This window comes from Thamnophis elegans, chromosome 5 (assembly GCF_009769535.1).
Source record: "Thamnophis elegans isolate rThaEle1 chromosome 5, rThaEle1.pri, whole genome shotgun sequence".
Classification (NCBI taxonomy): Eukaryota; Metazoa; Chordata; class Lepidosauria; order Squamata; family Colubridae; genus Thamnophis; species Thamnophis elegans.
Window position 1 is genome coordinate 13,700,354 of NC_045545.1, and position 14,274 is coordinate 13,714,627.

General features: G+C 41.0%; 1 protein-coding gene across 4 annotated transcripts in view; it reads right to left on the minus strand.

Moving 5' to 3' along the window:
• The window catches only part of LRRC8D (leucine rich repeat containing 8 VRAC subunit D), an 87,620-nt gene that overhangs the window by 57,048 nt on the left and 16,298 nt on the right, over nt 1-14,274 (minus strand). Inside the window, exon 1 of one of the 4 annotated variants that reach the window (XR_004255432.1) lies at nt 107-304. The exons of 2 other annotated variants lie outside the window; for them this stretch is intronic. The gene's annotated coding sequence lies outside the window, so the exon portion shown is untranslated. Of the gene's footprint in view, nt 1-106; nt 305-14,274 lie in introns of those variants that run through there. One more of the 4 variants, XM_032217666.1, reaches the window with a different exon arrangement.

Sequence of the window (14,274 nt, forward strand, 5' to 3'; positions counted from 1 at the left end):
TCCATTTTCTCCCTTCTTTTCCCATTTAGCCCCCCTTCCTAGCCAACCGGGTTCCCCTCCTTTGCCCCCGAACGCGAGAACCTTGCCTGATCCTCCTCCTTCTCACCCCGATCCAGCGCCGGGCTTTTTGAGATGGGCACCCGCGATTCTCTTGCAAAGTCTGCAAAGTTTCCCCTCGCTTGGCGGCGCCGCTTCTCAGCTCTCTGGATCGCCAACGCAGGCTGATTCACCTCGGCACCTTGCTAGCTGGGTATGAGGCGGGAACTAGGAACCTTCCACGTATTGCAGTGGAGGGCTTTTTTTTTCTCCTCCCTCCGTTCAACCGGCTCCTCGTTTTGCATAAAACGCGAGATCCGGACTCTACGTCCAAGTATCTGCCTGCATTATTATTTTTTTAAAGGGGGGGGGGATTCAACCGTTCCCCAGGCGGGATTAATCGTCCGCCTGCTAAAGCAAAAAGGGGGTGAAACTTCACGCCGCGGAAACGCTCCGCTCGGTTCCCATCGACGCGCGAGCCAGAATGGACCTTATCCACTCTGGATATTTTCATCCCAGACTCCAGCACTCAAAAACGGCGCTTTCTCTCTGGTTTATCTTCGAGGTGAAGATAGTTGTCTATGGAGATTCTCAGTCATCCAGGTCATGGTTGTCCCAAAGGGTTTTTTTTTTTTTTCCAAAAGGCAACTGGACTTTTTGGTTTTCCTCCGAAGACGTTTCGCTTCTCACCCAAGAAGCGAAACGTCTTCAGAGAAAAACAAGATTCAGAACTGAAGAATAGCAATAGCAATAACAGTAGACTTATATACCGCTTCATAGGCCTTTCAGGCCTCTCTAAGCGGTTTACAGAGTCAGCATATTGCCCCCAACAACAATCCGGGACCTCGGAAGGATGGAAGGCTGAGTCAACCCTGAGCTGGTGAGATTTGAACCGCTGAACTGCTGATCTAGCAGTCAGCCTGCAGTGCTGCATTTAACCACTGCGCCACCTTGGCTCTTCTTGCTTCTCATCTAAGAAGCTTCTTAGATGAGAAGCAAAACCTCTTCAAAGAAAATCAGAAAGTCCAGTTGCCTCCTGAAAAAGCACCTTCGCAGGTGGTTGTTTTTTTCGTGAAGGATTTGAATGTTACCCTACTAGAAACCTCTCCCCTGTGGCCACAGATCTGAAGGTGGTTTGGCATGGGTTCAAAAATGGTTTAGTCTAAGCGGACACATTAATCACAACAGACTGAGTTAAAATGGAAATAAGCAACTCAAAATAAGTGTTGTTATTATTATATTACCTAAATGCTGTGATCCTCTTGCTCTCCCTGCCATCTACAGCTTATCTAAAAACAGTTGCTATTCTACTCCTCCTCAAGGTTATCCATTCCTCCAATATTGTGGACAAGATAAGGCTATGGGCAGGAAGTTTTACTGATATACAGGGGAACAACGCAACATTAACTACACTTCCTGTTTGTTTGGGTGCAACTTGGGAGCTCTGGTTTTTACTGGATCCATGAGAGAAAGTCAAATCTACTTGAATACTTTGGAAAGTAATGTGCTTGTTCCATGCAAGTAACCAGAGCCAAGTCCTCCACTCCACATGCGTGCTAGTCATTCCTGACTCTAGGGGGCGGTGCTCATCTCCATTTCAAAGCTGAAGAGCCAGCGCTGTCCGAAGACGTCTCTGTGGTCATGTGGCCGGGATGGCTAAATGCCAAAAGCACACGGAACACGGTTACCTTCCCACCAAAGGTGTTTCCTATTTTTCTACTTGCATTTTTTACGTGATTTCAAACTGCTAGGTTGGCAGAAGCTGGGACAAGTAATGGGAGCTCACTCCGTTACGCAGCGCTAGGGATTCGAACCGCCAAACTGCCGACCTTTCTGATCGACAAGCTCAGCATCTTAGCCACTGAGCCACCGCATCCCTTTTCCTCCACTGGTTAGGAATATCTATTTTATAAAGTCCCTTTTTTGGCACCTTTTTCCTTCCCAAATAACAGACTGCAGAATTGGGAAAGAGACAATGTGGTTTAGCCCTTCTAATGTTGGATTAAATCAGGACAACCCAGGTTTTAGTCTGCCCTCTAATACACGCTAGTCTGCTCCCTCTACTCTAGAGGGAAGCAGCTCAGGGGGCGCCTTTGTCTAAGTCGCTAAGGAGAAGAGTAAAAGAAAACACTCTATATCTTCAACTCCTTTATACTGTACAATATACGTGTGTTTGTTCTGAGGAGCAAGGACTGTGCCTTCAGGCCATTGTTGACTCCTGGTGACTATCTGGACAAGTTGCTGCAGTTTTCTTGGCAAGATTTTGGAAGTGGGTTGCCAGTGCCTCCTTAATAACTGGCCTAATGTCACCCAGTTGTGCCTAAGGTGGAACTAGAACTCACAACCTCCCAGTTTACCAAAATGGTAGGCTAAACATAATACTGTATTTTTTGGAGTATAAGATGCACCTTTCCCCCCCAAAAAAGAGGGTGAAAATCTGGGTCCATCTTATACACTGAATACAGCACTTTTGGCCTCCTGAAACTCCACCCTGCGTGTCCCATTTTTCACAAAAATGGATGCACAGAGGGTTTGGGAAGCCTGTAGCATGCTCCTGGGGGCCAGAGATGGCCAAAAAAAAAATGAATTTACCTTTTCAAAATCTTGGTACGTCTTATAGTCCGAAAAATACGGTAGTCTGCACAAGTACTTGTGCTATACTATACTGCATTGCCTAGATGTAGTCTTCAACTTACAACTGTTATTGGACCTAGAATTACAATGATAAGCTGTTCCCATACTCAAGCAGATCACTAGGTAACTGCACCTGACTTCATTCTTTTTTCCCTATTTATTTATTTGTTTGTTTGTTTGTTTGTTTGTCTTGTATGCCACCCACTCCCGGAGGACTCCGGGCGGCTCACAAAAGGGAAAGGGGGAAAACGAGACAAAAACAACATATTAAAAACAAAACCAACATTCACAATTTCCGTGGAGGTAAATGCTTCTCAGCCCCCCCCCCCCCAGCCTGCTGGAACAGCCAGGACTTGGTGGCTTTGCGGAAGGCCGGGAGGGTAGTAAGGGTCCGGATCTCCACAGGGAGCTCGTTCCAGAGGGCCGGAGCTGCAACAGAGAAGGCTCTCCCCCGGGGAGTCGCCAGCCGACATTGGCTGGCAGATGGAATCCGGAGGAGACCTAACCTGTGCGATCTAATTGGTCTGAGAGAGGTAATCGGCAGGAGGCGGTCTCTCAGGTACCCAGGTCCGATGCCATGTAGGGCTTTATAGGTAGCGACCAGCACCTTGAAGCGGATTCGGAGACTAATAGGTAGCCAGCAACTGTGAAGCAAATCCATTGTTGGCAAGCAGAAGCATTGGTTTCCGCAAAAAAAGTGTCATAAATTGTGGTCATATGACCACAAACAACTGTAAAAGTTGGGGACTATCTGTACATTTTTCCTACTCTGGTACATCTTCCTACAGGAACTGGCTGGATACATCTGATACTGTATGGCTGTGCATACAGGGAAAATGCCTTCACAAGATTTTCCAGAGTTGCCACGTTGTTGAAACATCTAAAATGTTCCAGCTTTTACTGTCATCCCTAAGATGTGCGTAATGTGCAATTATTCCTTTAATCCAAGTTGGTCTGTTTCTGAACCAGAAGCCAGACTTTCCTTTTATAACATAGATATTTATCACATTTTAAACATTTCCTTTCTTCTTTACTAATTAAATATAATTTTAAAAGCAGCAGGGTTTTTCACTATAGTGGGCGGTGCATAATGAGTGGATAGTTCAAGACCAATGAAGTGATACAAACATTCATAAAGTTCATTTAGCATTGTTTTAAATATCTCACTATTGCCATGACTGTGAACCAGTTTTACTTTAGTGATCTTTGCGTCATAAAAAGATTCTGGATACAATCCTATCCAACCTGTAGGGGAGCAAAGTCCATAATCAAGCACCTAAATGGACTGGAATATATCAAGAGAGCAAGAAACGGGAAGTTTAACTAATTTTAAATCTGCTTTGTTCATTCCAATTGAGTAGGGAAAAAAAGCTCACACAGCTATTATCTAGGACTAGCAAAAGGCAGTCTGTTCAATTGAAGACTCCTCTAACATCCACCATTCTGTTTGCCGTGACCCGTCAAAACCGCGGTCCACTAAAGCACGCCCAATTAAAGCGCGTATGTGACGTCATCAGCAGCGCGACAAATACGACCGCGGAGAAAAAAGGGCGCTTTAAAAAGCGCTTTTAAAGCAAGCCGATTCACATAAAGGTAAGGGTTAGGGTTAGGTTAAGGGTTAGGGTTAGGTTTAGGGTTACATTAAGCGTTAGGGTTAGGTTTAGGGTTAGGTTAAGGGTTAGCGTTAGGTTTAGCGTTAGGTTAAGGGTTAGGCTTAGGGTTAGGTTAAGGGTTAGGCTTAGGGTTAGGTTTGGGGGGGTTAGGTTTAGATTTACGCGTTAATTTTAAGTTTACCGATCACAGCGTGCTGTTTTTGTCGCGCTGTGATGACGTCACGTACGCGCTTTCATCGAGCGTGCTGTAGTCTACCGCGGTTTTGTGGTGGAACCCTGTTTGCTAGAGTTTCTGCTCTTCTACTCCACATTATTCTAACAGATTAACAGAGTTGTAAGGGACCTTGCAGGTCATCTAGTCCAACCCCCTGCCGAAGCAAGACCCTACATCTGCCTCTACGTAGGATAGAACTCACAACCAAGCAAGATCTTACTCTTCTTGAGAGATGAGCAGTTGTTTCTACACAATCATAACTCTCAGAGTAGAAGGCCTTGAGATCTAGAGACGGTTGCTGTGCATTCATCAGGATTGAACCCCACTGTCTTCTAGCACAATGTTACCTGGTTTGGTAGTGAAGTGCCTGCAAGAAAACAACCAAGTGCAGAGAATACCAAGGACTCCACAGTTCAACTCTGTGCTACAAATAATCTGTTGGGGTTTGCATCTGATACCCATTCTCCAAGCAGGAAGACTAGATAAATCCTCCAGTCGTAACAACTGCACAGTTGTATCTGGTAATGTGGAAAATGGATACTTGTACTTTTTTGTGTGTATGCCATCAAAACCCACAGAGAACTGTACTTTCTCTCATTCCATGAGAATGAACTGGGAGGGGGGGGGGTTAAATGCAGAACAACAAACTGTTTGCTGTAAATTCTACCCCTTTTATAAGTGCATAAGAGACATTGCATATGTGTCTCCAAAAGGCAGACTTACAGGATTCTTTATTGGCCAAGTGATTGGACACACAAGGAATTTGTCTCCGGTAAATATACTCTCAGAGTACATACAAGCAACATGTAATAAATCATGGTCATAATCAACATAAAAATACATTTATTGTGCATCATAAGATACAACACTTAAGTGATAATCATAGGATACTACATAGGCAACTAACATTACTCATGCAACAATACTAAATAAAACAATATAAATCGTAAGATATAAGCAACAAAGTTATAGTCATAAGAAGATAAGGAGATAGGTAATAGGAAAGATGAGTATAATAACAGTAATACCAGGTAGCTTGACAGTATTATGGGAATTTTTTAGCAGAGTGATGGCATGGGGAAAAAACTATCCTTGTGTCTAGTTGTTCTGGTGTGAAATGCCCCATAGCGTTGTCTTGAGTTTAAGAAGTTGAAACAGTTTAAGTCTAGGATGTGACGTGGCACGACATAACTGCGAACGTCAAACGCGCGCCGACATAACCACGGCGCTAAAACCGCAATGTCAAAAGCGCACCGACAACAGCCCGCCGACAACAGCGCGCCGACAGAAGCGTGATTTAAGTTAAGGTAAGGTTTAGGGTTAGGTTTAGGGTTATTTTTAGGGTTATGTTACAGCGCGCTTCTGTCGGCGCGCTGTTGTCGGCGCGCTTCAGCGCTCATTCGTCTCCACGGTTTTGACGGCGTGGTTTTGTCACCGCGCTTTAGTCACATGCGCTTTTCTCGTACGCGCATTTGTGGTGGAACCAGGATGTGAGGGGTCTGTAGATATTTTCACAACCCTCTTTCTGGCTCATGCAGTATACAGGTCCTCAACGGAAGGCAGGCTGGTAGCAATTGTTTTTTCTGCAGTTCTAACTATCCATTGAAGTCTGTGTCTGTCTGTCTGTCTTGTTTGGTTGCAGAGCCAAACCAGAGAGTTATGGAGGTGCAGATGACAGACTCCATAATTCTTTTGTAGAACTGTATCAGCAGCTCCTTGTCGCAGAAAGAACATTCATTCTTTGGGACAAGTAACAGGAGCTCACTCTGTTACGCAGCACTAGGGATTCGAACCGCCAAACTGCCAACCTTTCTGATTAACAAGCTCAGCATCTTAGCCACTGAGCCACTGCCTCCCTTTTGCTGTACATGCAACATGTACATCACCACAATTCCATATGCTTCCCTAGGCAGAGAGGGACCCGGAGGAAGACTATCCCATTAAATAAGTCCCATGCCCACAGCTTGAGATATATGGACTAGATACAAATTTTCAGTAGAACTGGGATTCTACAGGAGAAAAGATTCCTGATGCTATTTGACAACAGAGAATCCTACAATTGGTCATTGATGCACCCCCCTCCAAATATAACCCTTTTATATAATTATATAAAATATAATTCTTTGAAGAGGAATCCTTTATTCATCCTTTCAGCAGAGAGTAAGATTTGTGCGCTGCTTACTAGTATTCCCGTCCTCCATTCACCGATTGTTTTTTTTTAATGAGATTGAACCTCTCAGGATTCATATTTATGTAATCATCAAAAAAAAAGTAAGCAGTTCCACTCTTATATAATGGCTTTAAGTTCACATCTGACTTGCTGAGGTTATAAGTGAATCTTCTAATCTTTTGGCTCTCTGCAATATCAGCAATTACGTGGCTTAATTCCATAGTTAGCAGGACTTTGTGAAATGTTCTTGCGAGTTGTTCGGACTGTAAGGGATTCTTTTTTTTCTTCAAATCACTGCATGAGATTCTTACTGAACATTTTTCATTAATTGAGAGTGATGAAACGAAAGTTTTAAGTAAATCAGAAAAGCTGCAATATAGGTGATTGCTCTCGTGAAAAAAGAACGAAATTAAGCTGACCACTGAAGAGAAAGCACTGACTGTACAGCAGTTATTTGTTTAGCTGTTTAACAGATTTTCTTTGTTGAAGAAGGATTAGCTACTGAAAACACACAAAAGTTAGCCTCATAGAAGACTTCTAACACCACCTTCCTAACTAACAAAAGTTATTAAAAGGCACTCTATACCACTCTAGATCTGATGAAACAAACTGCAGTTCAAAAATGCTACGCATTTTAATACAAGTAGTCCTTGACTTACAACCACAATTGAACCCCAAATTTCTGTTGCTAAGCGAGAGGGTTTTTAAGTGGGTTTTGGCCCATTTTACCTTTTTATTCATTTTTCTTGCCACAGCTGTTAAATGAATGACTGCAGTAATTAAATTAGTAGACAGTTGTTAAGTGAATCTGACATCCTTGCTTGTCAGGAGATCGTAAAAGGGGATCATGTGATACTAGGACACTGCAGCTGTCGTAAATACGTGGTAATTGGTAAGTGTCCAAATTTTGATCACATGACCACAAGGATGCTGCAGTTAAGTGTGAAAAAGAGCCTTAAATCACTTTTTTCAGTGCTATTAAAACTTGCAGTAGTCATTAAAGGAACTGTTGTAAGCCGAAGGCTACTGTAAAAGTTATAGCAATAGCAGTTAGACTTATATACCGCTTCATAGGGCTTTCAGCCCTCTCTAAGCGGTTTACAGAGTCAGCATATTGCCCGCAACAATCCGGGTCCTCATTTTACCCACCTCGGAAGGATGGAAGGCTGAGTCAACCTTGAGCCGGTGAGATTTGAACAGCCGAACTGCAGTCAGCTGAAGTAGCCTGCAGTGCTGCACTCTAACCACTATGCCACCTCGGCTCAGCTGGAAAAACTACTACCTGTTTTTTGGCTATTAAATAAATATAGAATTATAGGGACATAGTGGCTCAGTGGCTAAGATGCTGAGCTTGTTGATCAGAAAGTTTGGCTGTTCGAATCCCTAGCAGATTTGATTGAGTGAGCTCCCGTAACTTGCCCCAGCTTCTGCCAACCTAGCAGTTCAAAAGCATGTAAAAATGCAAGTAGAAAAATAGGTACCGCCTTGGGTGGGAAGGTAACAGCGTTCCGTGTGCCTTCGGTGTTTAGTTATGACCACATGACCACGGAGACGTCTTCGAACAGCACTGGCTCTCCGGCTTTGAAATGGAGATGAGCACCGCCCCCCCCTAGAGTCGGGAACGACTAGCACATATGTGTGAGGGGGACCTTTACCTTTACCTAGAGTTGTATACCTGAATAGACTAACAAGGTTTCCTTCTGCAACATAAAAATATAACATCTGAATTCCATCAAGTTTTGATGTATCAAGAGTGAAATAATTATCTATCCGCTCATTCTTCACCACTACTAGTTTCCAACATCAAGAAGAACAAACATCAGGTACATGCATGGAAGATTTTGCCTCTTCAAGAATATTGTTTTAGAAGATAGAAACTAACAAGCATCAATGATAGCTTGGCATGCCCTCGTTCTGCAGATACAGTGATGATGGCTAAGAACAGCTCTGTTTGCTTTCACTGCTGTCACTGAACAGGACATCAGGATTCATTCTAGAGTCTATATCAGGTCTAGCTATTGTTCCAAGTGCTATTGCTATTTATCATTTTTACCTTCAACCGATTAAAATAGCCCTGTAAACCAGTGGTAATTATTATGCAATAAGATAAATTAAATTGTTACATATCTCTTTCAAGAGCTATATCTGGAAAAGAACAGAATGATTGTGTGTGCATGAAGCTCATATAAATCCTTCACCTAAGTACCTTCAGGTGCAATCGGAGAGACTCGCCATGCAAAACACATAAAAGCAGCTTATATGTACTACCCAGGTCCATGCTGTTCAAAAGCTTTTTATTGCAGTTCTTCCCATTAAATAAATAGTCATGGGCCAATATTATTTGAGGCTCAACCAATTTGGGGACAAAAGTCTTTGGGTTAAAACAGCAGGAGGAAGAAAACCAAGGAGATTCATGTTCGAAAGCTATCTGGAACAATAGTTCCGTGGAGTGAAATGTTTGTATATCGAGGTTTATACAAATCAGATGGTTTTCAAAATAGCAGCAATTTTTTTTTTTGTAGTGGCCAGGCAGAAGGTATGGTAATTTCAATGTAAATGACATACTTCTTTTTAAAATCAATATATGCAATGAATTGCTGGATTAGGGCGAGGTAATTGCCATGGGTAGCAATTAAAAGTGCTGACTGCTTTAGGAGATGATCTTTATTTGAAACTGGATAGAAAAAGAGTACAGCCTTGCCAGTTTGCTAACTGATCTGTGTGTTTTTGTATCAGATTACCCTTCCGGGCTGCTTAACTGGTTTGGGATTTGGAAGCAACTGTTTTATTATTCTATACAGTTCATTTGAGGCTGGACTAGACGCCTATGGGGTCATCGGCCAGGAGAACATCCCAGAGTTCTAACTTAACCTTCCAGATATTTAATATTTCTGTTGAACTGCTGTGAGGAATAGTGGAGGATTTAACCAAATGTTAATAAAAATTTCCATATAAATATAAATTTCATATAAACATAGGTGCATAATCACATAATTAAATCCATGCCTTTTAGAAGGAAGCTGTTCAAGTTCTGAACGGCTGCCTTTTAGTGACAATGGCCTGAAATAGAGAGAAGAACCTAACATGGAATCCGGATAAATTAATGATGTTTTTAATCATTCATGGAACAGATTCAGTTTCTCTTAGATGGATTTGCCCACCTGTGGAGGCTTGGTAAGCAGATAAGTCTCTCTCTCTCTCTCTCTCTCTCTCTCTCTCTCTCTCTCTCTCTCTCTCTCTCTCCCCCTCCCTCCCTCCCTCCCTCCCTCTCTCTCTCTCTCCTCTCTCTCTCCTCTCTCTCTCACACACACACACCAATTCACTTATGAGATCTATGAGTCTATTCTATAAGGCAGAGATTGATAAGGTAGATATCCTGTAAGTTCTATGAAACTATTCTGTAAGATACTCTCATTCTCATAGAAAATGTGATGAGGTGAGCAGCAAAAATGGAAGATTCAGTGAAATTATCTGTGGCCCCAGAGTCTAGTTAATTTAACAAAAAAAAATGTAATAGTTTTCACTTAAGAGATATGCTGTAGCTAGTCCTAGCAATTTTCTTTTCTTTTTAATTTGTTCTCCAGGCATGTTGTTTTATGTATTCCTAATTAACAATGCAAATTTTTGAAATGGCCACTTCATAAATACAAGAACAAAAAAATACCTGCTGCATATGTGTTTTGGAAAAGTCAATATTTTCTATTAACCAAAGGATGTGGAAATATGTATTAATATGGCATGGATTTTGTGATGTCTTATACTGACTGTATTGTATTAATCATATTATAGTAATGAACTCATGAGTATTGGTAAGTATAAAATGTTTCTTTGCTCCATAGTTTGTATTTTTAACAGTTTTAATTCCCCCCACTTTAAAGTTAAAGATTATCTTTTTAATGCATGAATTACGATAATTAAATTTTTAAAAAAGAATGAAATAATATTAAAATCTGTTGAAATTTGGTATTCATTCAATATTTCTGGCATACCATTGTACTTAACAACCTGTTATTAAAATAAACATTCAAAATTATCCTGGTTAGCTACTTTTTAATCTTCTTTGCTATAATGATTTTGAATCTTCTTACTTTAATAATATTGGGCTCTTTGATTCAGTGGCATTTTACATGAAGTTAATAGGTAATTTGTTCTGGAAAAGATATATAGACCAATATTTTTGGCTAGGTATCTCTATCAGATTATGTGTTTTATGAAATAATATAAAAAATGGATCTGAGATTTAACATTAACAAACTTGTTAAAATAATTATGTGTTTAACTACTCTTCTGAAATAAATGTGATAAATAGAGAATAGTTGTTAGGATTTCCTGGGAAAATTTGTAGTTGGGGCAGAGAATATTCAGATTACATTATCTTCAAGTATTGAATTCCATTATGAAATTAGGAATCTTTAAATAGAACAGGGCTAGATCATTCTTAACATTTTCTGCTGTAGGACATGTGATAATCCCAGATTTTGTAGCAATGTGTGTTTCCCATTAAGCACTGAAGCTCTTGGGATTGCCTTATGAAGCCAGCTGGAAATGCCTATAGAAAATGTTCCCAGCCACAAACTCTATTTTTCTTTATTAATGCACAAATTAGAATGTATCATGTAATTAGACCATTTATTACATAAATTATTTATCAAATCATCAACAAAATTAAAGTTCTTACCTTGAGGGTAATATTAGAACAAATAACTGAAAATGGATATCTGGCTTTTTCATTAAATGGGAATTACTTACTCTGTATTCCTGCTTTCCTGTGACCAAAGGAGGAGATCCAAAACTATTGAGGTGGTGGCTCCTCCCCTAGAAAGCCAATCAAGTCCAAAATCTGGATGCACCCATCCAGATCACACTAGAGGGGCAGAAGAATCCTTCAACCTCTTACAATGCCCACCAGTCAGCTGCCAATGTGTTTTCAAAACAAAATGGAAATGGGAAAAAAATGTAACCTTCCCTGCCATACCATTGCATCAGGGGTGGGTTTCTCACCCGGTTCCAACCGGTTCGGTTGAAACGGGGCCGGCGGCGTCCTCGTGCACGCGCCCGGTGCACGCATGCGTACTAGCGTCTGTGCGATGCTCCAGCTGCTCCTGGAGGATCGTGCAGGCGCTATATGCATCCTGCGCATGCGTGGAAGCACAGAACTCGTCAAAACCGGGTAAGAAACGCGGGCGGGTAGACCCTTCGGCGTTCCCGGAAGTTACTTACTTCCAGGTTCGCCGACCAACCGGTTCGCGGGGACCACCGCGAACAGCCTGAAACCCACCCCTGCATTGCATGGTTGCACTAGGAATGGGAGACCAAGATTTTAGGCCTGGAAGTTGCCTAAGCCACTCATCCTCTCTTACAGGATTTTGGTTATGGAAAAAAAAAAGTCTTGCATTGTACTTTGATATAAGGGCATATCAAATAAAAAATACCAGGCACTATATATGGAGATAAATGAAGCTACTAGTTTTTTTAGTTTATTTTCAACGCACAGATCCCAGAAAGAGGTGCACGAAGTGCCCTTGGTTAGACCAAGAGGAATGCAGCATAAATATCATCTGCAATTATGGACTTACGATCATAATGGGGCCCAAAATTTATGTTGCTAAGTGAGACATTGGTTAAGCGAGCTTTGCCCCCATTTTACGATCTTTCGTGCCACAGTTGTTAAGTGAATCATTGCAGTTGTTAAATTAGTAACATGGCTGTTAAGTGAATCTGGCTTCCCCATTGACTTTGTCAGAAGGTCGCAAAAGGGGGGGGTCCCATGACCCTGGGTGAACGCAACCCCCTGATAAATATGAACCAGTTGCCAAGCATCTGAATTTTGATCATGTGACCTTGGGAATGATGCTGCAACAGCCATAAGTGGGAAAACCTGTCATAACTTTTTTCAGTGCCATTATAACTCTGAACAGTCACTAATAAATTATTGCAAGTCCAGGACTTCCCATATTTCTCTCTTTTCTGTAGGAGCACATGAGATGCTTTTCAGAAAATCGAAGTGTAGTTTCAATACAAAAGAGGACCTGAATTTCAACAAACTGTTTGCTACAAAGCATCATTTGCTAAAGAGAAATATTCATTTGTAATACCTGGAAAACAGGGGGATAGTCAATTTCTGTAGTCACTGGACAGTTTCAAATATTAGTTGATGTGATGGTTCCTTTCAGCTAATCAAAAATGTATTCTGGGATCCATTTATCTGGAGAATGGCAGGCCAACAAAAAAAACAATAGCTCAGCCTTTCGAGACACAGATGTTTGGGACACATTCCTTTCTACATGAAACAATTGTTAGGATATGCTCACAGATCCTACTTTGTAAAATGCCGTGGTCTTGCTAAAGTTAAAATATAGTGCACTATTACGTTCAACCTGGCTTTTAGTTTTTCTTGATAATATTTATAGGCTGAAGGAAAGACAAAACCCTAATCCTAACCCTAAACCCTTGGGAGAAGACAGCAAATATTGAACCATTAATAGGAAAATTATTTGAAACTTGATACAGTAGAACCTCTGGTCACGACCATAATTCATTCCATAACTATGTTCACAACCCAATTTGGTCGTGACCTGAATCTAATTTTGGAAATTTGGAACTTACAAAAAAAATAAAATTGGTGTGAAAGGAGAAATCGGCCACGGGGGGGGGGGGGGGGGATGTGTCTGTGTGTGTGAATTTTTTGGTCAGAACCTGATTCGGTCGTGGTCAGAGGCATTCGTAACCAGAGGTTCCACTGTAGTTTGAAAAGAAAAAACGTTGATAAATGCAGCATATTGGTCTTGCAAGAACTAAAAACAATTTCAGATCGTCGCCCTTATTAAATTCAAAACCTGTATTGATAAATGGTAAAATTATTAGTGTAATTATAGTAAGTGGGTTTAATGCAATAAGTACAAAAAGAAATTCAATCTAGATTAATATCTATCAAATAAGGGCATATTGGTATGAAATATGATAACAAATGATTGGAATCTCTGTAGTTTCCTTATGGTAATTTAATACCATATACTATCATAATAAGTGGTACAGATATCACCCCTCAGCACCTGGCCATCCTTGTTTGGGATCAGAATCTAAGCATGATAAAATCTGGGAGGCTGCCAGGGAATATCAGGGCTGTAAAGTAGATTGGGAAACTGGGGAAAAAAATCTCAGAAGAAAGCAAAGCCAAGATAAATATGGTTGCCCAAAATTATATGTCAATGTCTATGGAGTCATCGTGAATCAAATCTGACTTGACTTACCTTATTAGCTGCATTAAGATTGTTAATAAAGTTATATATGGTATAATTTCATTATAATTTCATTATTGCTACATTGTGGATCATCCACAACTGAAATTAGGTTTTCAGCTTTGAGTAAAACGTTCCCTGACACTTGATGTAACACAGATTCCTTTCATCTCCTTGAAAATATATTGTCTGGATCCATGTTTCAAGCCAAGCCACAGTTTGTTAAGTAAGCCTCAAGAGTTGAGGTTACACGTCGCTCTAAGCCATTAAACATGACTTATTAAAACACAACCGACTGGATTCACATACCACATTTAACCAAAAACAAACAACGTGCATTATGGCTTACTTGGAGGTATGAACTACTAG